The sequence below is a fragment of the Musa acuminata genome, unplaced genomic scaffold, assembly GCF_036884655.1.
Source record: "Musa acuminata AAA Group cultivar baxijiao unplaced genomic scaffold, Cavendish_Baxijiao_AAA HiC_scaffold_1126, whole genome shotgun sequence".
NCBI lineage: Eukaryota > Viridiplantae > Streptophyta > Magnoliopsida > Zingiberales > Musaceae > Musa > Musa acuminata.
The window spans coordinates 1,254,818-1,260,691 of NW_027021339.1; positions in this window are offsets into that span (position 1 = coordinate 1,254,818).

Sequence of the window (5,874 nt, forward strand, 5' to 3'; positions counted from 1 at the left end):
GGAGCAAAACGTCAGCCATCTCAGCACCTTGGAACCCCCCGGGTGGCACAGGGCTGGATGGGGCTTTCGTATAGCAGGGACGGTGCTGCCTCACGCTTCGCTCGCTGTTCGCCGCTCGCCGCTCGCTCGCGCAACCTAAAATGGCCAGTTTTGGCCCGTTTTTGGGCTGTTTTGGCCTGTTTTTGGTCCGTTCTTGCGTGGCACGGCGACCGTCGTGAGCGGAGCAAAACGTCAGCCATCTCAGCACCCTGGAACCCCCCGGGTGGCACAGGGCTGGATGGGGCTTTCGTATAGCAGGGACGGTGCTGCCTCTCGCTTCGCTCGCTGTTCGCCGCTCACCGCTCGCTCGCTCAGCCAAAAATGGCCAGTTTTGGCCCGTTTTTGGGCTGTTTTGGCCTGTTTTTGGTCCGTTCTTGCATGGCGCGGTGACCGTCGTGAGCGGAGCAAAACGTCAGCCATCTCAGCACCCTGGAACCCCCCGGGTGGCACAGGGCTGGATGGGGCTTTCGTATAGCAGGGACGGTGCTGCCTCACGCTTCGCTCGCTGTTCGCCGCTCGCCGCTCGCTCGCGCAGCCAAAAATGACCAGTTTTGGCCCGTTTTTGGGCTGTTTTGGCCTGTTTATGGTCCGTTCTTGCGTGGTGCGGTGACCGTCGTGAGCGGAGCAAAACGTCAGCCATCTCAGCACCCTGGAACCCCCCGGGTGGCACAGGGCTGGATGGGGCTTTCGTATATAGCAGGGACGGTGCTGCCTCTCGCTTCGCTCGCTGTCCGCCGCTCGCCGCTCGCTCGCGCAGCCAAAAATGGCCAGTTTTGGCCCGTTTTTGGGCCGTTTTGGCCAGTTTTTGGCCTGTTCTTGCATTGCGCGGTGACCGTCGAGAGCGGAGCAAAACGTCAGCCATCTCAGCACCCTGGAACCCCCCGGGTGGCACAGGGCTGGATGGGGCTTTCGTATAGCAGGGACGGTGCTGCCTCTCGCTTCGCTCGCTGTCCGCCGCTCGCCGCTCGCTCGTGCAGCCAAAAATGGCCAGTTTTGGCCCGTTTTTGGGCCGTTTTGGCCAGTTTTTGGCCTGTTCTTGCATTGCGCGGTGACCGTCGAGAGCGGAGCAAAACGTCAGCCATCTCAGCACCCTGGAACCCCCCGGGTGGCACAGGGCTGGATGGGGCTTTCGTATAGCAGGGACGGTGCTGCCTCTCGCTTCGCTCGCTGTCCGCCGCTCGCCGCTCGCTCGTGCAGCCAAAAATGGCCAGTTTTGGCCCGTTTTTGGGCCGTTTTGGCCAGTTTTTGGCCTGTTCTTGCATTGCGCGGTGACCGTCGAGAGCGGAGCAAAACGTCAGCCATCTCAGCACCCTGGAACCCCCCGGGTGGCACAGGGCTGGATGGGGCTTTCGTATAGCAGGGACGGTGCTGCCTCTCGCTTCGCTCGCTGTCCGCCGCTCGCCGCTCGCTCGTGCAGCCAAAAATGGCCAGTTTTGGCCCGTTTTTGGGCCGTTTTGGCCAGTTTTTGGCCTGTTCTTGCATTGCGCGGTGACCGTCGAGAGCGGAGCAAAACGTCAGCCATCTCAGCACCCTGGAACCCCCCGGGTTGTCACGACCTTAGCTGGAATTGCCTAAGGCGTGCGGCACCCTTGCGGCCAAAGACGCGAACTTAGCTTGCGTTGCCTAAGTCGCGAGTCACCCGTGCGGCAAAGACGCGAACTTAGCTTTGCCTTGCCTAAGTCGCTCTTCGCCCTTGCGATCTTGCTCCGCAAGGATCAGCCCACTTTGTAACCTCTCGCAGGTCCCGAAGGACCTGTAAAAGAGAAAGAGAGTTAGATCGAAAGAACGAGCAACGGACACGTCCCGAAGTCTCGCGAAAAGGAAAGCTTTACAAGCAATTCGTCGAACACCTTGTGTGCACAAGAGAAAAGAGGGAGAGGGGGAAAAACAAGGCTTTCAAGGATGAACGAACAGCTGCAAGCCCACAAACAGCCGCTCACCTGGTCCCGGACGCAACACCAAGTTCCCGTAAAGGTCACGTACGAACTTGCGAAAGAGTGTTCAACGCCCGGTATATAACCGAAGCCCCATCCAGCCATGTGCCACCCGGGGGGTTCCTGGGTGCTGAGATGGCTGACGTTTTGGTGAGCGGAGGCAGCACTCCGCTCACCTCCCGCGGCACGCGAAAACGAAGCCGTTTTGGGCTGTTTTGGGGCTGTTTTGCTCGGTTCGGTGAGCGGTCGCTTTGCAACGCTGCAGCTTGTTCGAACTTACATATTTACAAGCAAAATGACCCAAAACCATGAGAAAACATGCTGTTGGGCAGCTGTACATGCGGGTGTGAGCGACGAACGGTTCGTTGAACGGAGTTGTTGCGGGTGCGCGACGACCGTTCGTGACATTCTCCCCCACTTAAACTGTCGACGCCCTCGTCGACGCTTGTTGGTAGGTGTTGATGACTTCTTCTTCATGTCGCAGGGCGTCTTCAGGCTCCCAACTGGCTTCAGTTCGGGGAAGCTTTCGCCACTTCACCAAGTACTCTGTCTGTTCCGCTCCGTTGGGTAGCTTTATCTTGCGATCCGCCAGAATGGTTTCCACTCGCTTCTCGTAGGAGGCTGTGATGGGAGGTAGCCGAGTTGGAACACTTCGAGAAGCGTCTTGCGGATCTGAATGGTAGGCCTTCAGGTTGCTGGCGTGAAGAACGTTGTGAATTTTGAACCACGCCGGCAGCTGCAACTTGTAAGAAACATTGCCTACCCTGCTGATAATTGGGAAGGGCCCTTCATACTTACGCACCAATCCTTTGTGGACTCTTTTCCTGAAGAATTGGAGTGATGCTGGTTGGAGCTTTACCAACACCAAATCGCCAACTTTGAACTCCTGTGGTCGCCTTCCCAAATCTGCCCACTTCTTCATCCGTTTTGCCGCCTTCTCCAAGTAAGCCCGCGCAATATCGGCATTTCGATGCCACTCCTTTGCGAAATGGTAGGCTGATGGACTACTCCCAGTATACCCAATAGCCATAGTGTGCGGAGTCGACGGTTGTTGTCCTGTGATAATTTCGAAGGGGCTCTTGTTGGATGCAGAGCTCCGCTGCAAGTTGTAGGAGAATTGGGCGATGTCCAACAGCTTCACCCAATCTCGTTGATTGGCACTCACGTAGTGCCGGAGATACTGCTCTAAGAGCGAATTTATTCTTTCAGTCTGACCATCCGTCTGGGGGTGGAGGCTTGTAGAGAAGTATAACTTTGATCCCAACAATTTGAATAGCTCGGTCCAGAACCGTCCCAGAAACCGAGCGTCTCGATCACTAATGATATTGTGTGGGACTCCCCAATACTTCACTACACCCTTCATCATCAGTCTGGCCGCCTCTTCAGCTGAACAGTGTAGGGGAGCAGCAATGAAAGTTGCATACTTTGAAAACCGATCGACCACTACAAGTATCGATCCAAGTCCCCCTACAGGTGGCAAGCTTGATATGAAGTCTAAGGAAATGCTCTCCCAAGGCCTTTCTGGTACGGGCAACGGCTCCAAAAGTCCCACCGGCTTCCGCTGCTCCACCTTGTCTTGTTGGCAAGTAAGGCATGTTCGAACATACTCCTCCACATCAATCCCCATTTTTGGCCAGTAGAAGGCCCTCTCCACGAGAGCCAACGTTCTGTGAATGCCGGGGTGTCCAGCCCAAAGGGAATCGTGACACTCTTTCAAGAGTTCACGCCTTAGATTGTCCACTCGGGGAACATAAACCCTATTCCCTTTTGTGTAAACAAGTCCCTCCTGGACCCAAAATCGTCGTGCCTTGCCTTCTTTGATGAGCTGCATCAGGATAACTGCCTGGGGATCACTATACAGTCCATCTCTGATTCGGGAAAGGAAGGTTGAGTGTAACTGACTTGCTTGGCCTCTGCCCTCCAGTTGTGCAGCATTCACGCACTCCACCTTCCGACTCAGCGCATCGGCCACGACATTCGCCTTCCCGGGCTTATATTCCATTGCCATATCAAATTCAGCCAGGAAGTCCTGCCACCGTGCTTGCTTTGGGGAGAGCTTCTTCTGAGTTTGGAAATAACTCAGGGCGATGTTGTCTGTCCTCAGCACAAATCGCGACCCGAGGAGGTAGTGTCGCCAAACTCGTAGGCAGTGGATCACCGCTGTCATCTCCTTCTCATGCACTGGATACCGCCTCTCGGTCTCGTTGAGTTTGCGGCTCTCGTAGGCCACCGGATGACCTTCTTGCATGAGTACTCCACCAATAGCAAAGTCCGAAGCATCTGTATGGACTTCAAAGGGCTCTCCATAGTTTGGCAATTTGAGCACTGGTTCTTCCAAAACAGCAGCCTTTAGATCTTGGAATGCTATCTCACATCTGTCAGACCACTTCCAAGGCTGCTCCTTCTTCAGCAACTCCGTCAGTGGAGTTGCCCGCTTCGAATATCCCGCGATGAAGCGTCGGTAGTAGTTGACGAAACCAAGGAAGGATCTCAACTCTGGCACCTTCTTTGGAGTTCGCCATTCCGCAACTGCTTGCACCTTCGACTTGTCCATCCGGATGGAGCCATCACCGATTCGGTGCCCCAAGAACAGGATTTCAGTTTGAGCAAAGTAGCATTTCTCCCTTTTTACGAACAAAGTGTTCTCCCTGAGAACCTTGAAAATCGTCCGAAGGTGCTTGACGTGCTCCTCGAGCGTTTGGCTGTAAACGACGATGTCGTCCAAGTAGACGACCACGAACTTATCCAAATACTCCTTGAATAGCTGGTTCATGAGAGTACAGAATGTTGCCGGAGCGTTGGTTAAGCCGAAAGGCATCACCAAGAACTCAAACGCTCCATATCTGGTCACACATGTAGTCTTTGCTTCATCGCCTTCAGCAATGCGCACCTGCCAATACCCCGACCGAAGGTCGAGTTTTGAGAAATACTTTGCCTTGCCCAATTGGTCGAACAAGTCCGCGATGAGCGGGATGGGATACTTGTTCTTCACTGTTACTTTGTTGAGGGCTCGGTAGTCGACGCATAATCGGAGACTCCCATCTTGTTTCTTCTGAAAGAGAACTGGAGCTCCGAAAGGTGCTTTTGAGCTGCGGATGAGACCACCGCTTAGCAGTTCACCTAACTGCTTTCTGAGTTCTGCCAACTCTGGCGGGGGCATGCGATAGGGTGGTCTCGCTGGAGGCTTCACTCCTGGCTCCAGCTCAATACTGTGATCCACGCCTCTGCGTGGCGGAAGAGTCTTCGGCAACTCAGGTGGCATAACGTCTTTGAACTCCTTCAGGACGTTGGCCACCACAGCAGGTTCTTGAATGGCTTCTTCATTGAGTGGCTCTAGCTTCATAGCAGCCACGAATGTTAGTTCGCCCTTTCGCACCCCTTTCTTCAATTGTAATGCCGAAATATGTTGGGGCTCCTTGGTTCCTCTCCGAGAGACGGGCACCACACAGGGGTCATCGCCTCCCATCATACATAGGGAATTCAAGAATGGCATCGGCACCAACTTCGCCGCGTGCATAAACTCCATTCCAAGAATCACTTGGAAGTCGTCTAGTGGCACGGCCATCATGTTGGTGGTTCCGCTCCAAGTCCCGATTCTGATGGGAACTCCCTTTGCCAATCCGGAGATTCGCCTGGCCTCCGAGTTCACTGCTTTCATTCGGCTTGGGCTCTTCTCCAATGTCAATCCAAGTCGCTGTGCTTCACGATCGGCTATGAAGTTGTGGGTAGCGCCCGTGTCCACCATTGCACGGGTCGTTTGGCCATTCAGCTTGATGTCCACATACATCAGTTCACTACTTCCTGCTTTTTGTGCCTTCGTCTTCGTGTTCTCCCCCACTTGACCCCGCATAGCGTTCAACAAACGCATTGCTCCCATTCGGGGTCCTTGCGACTCTTCATC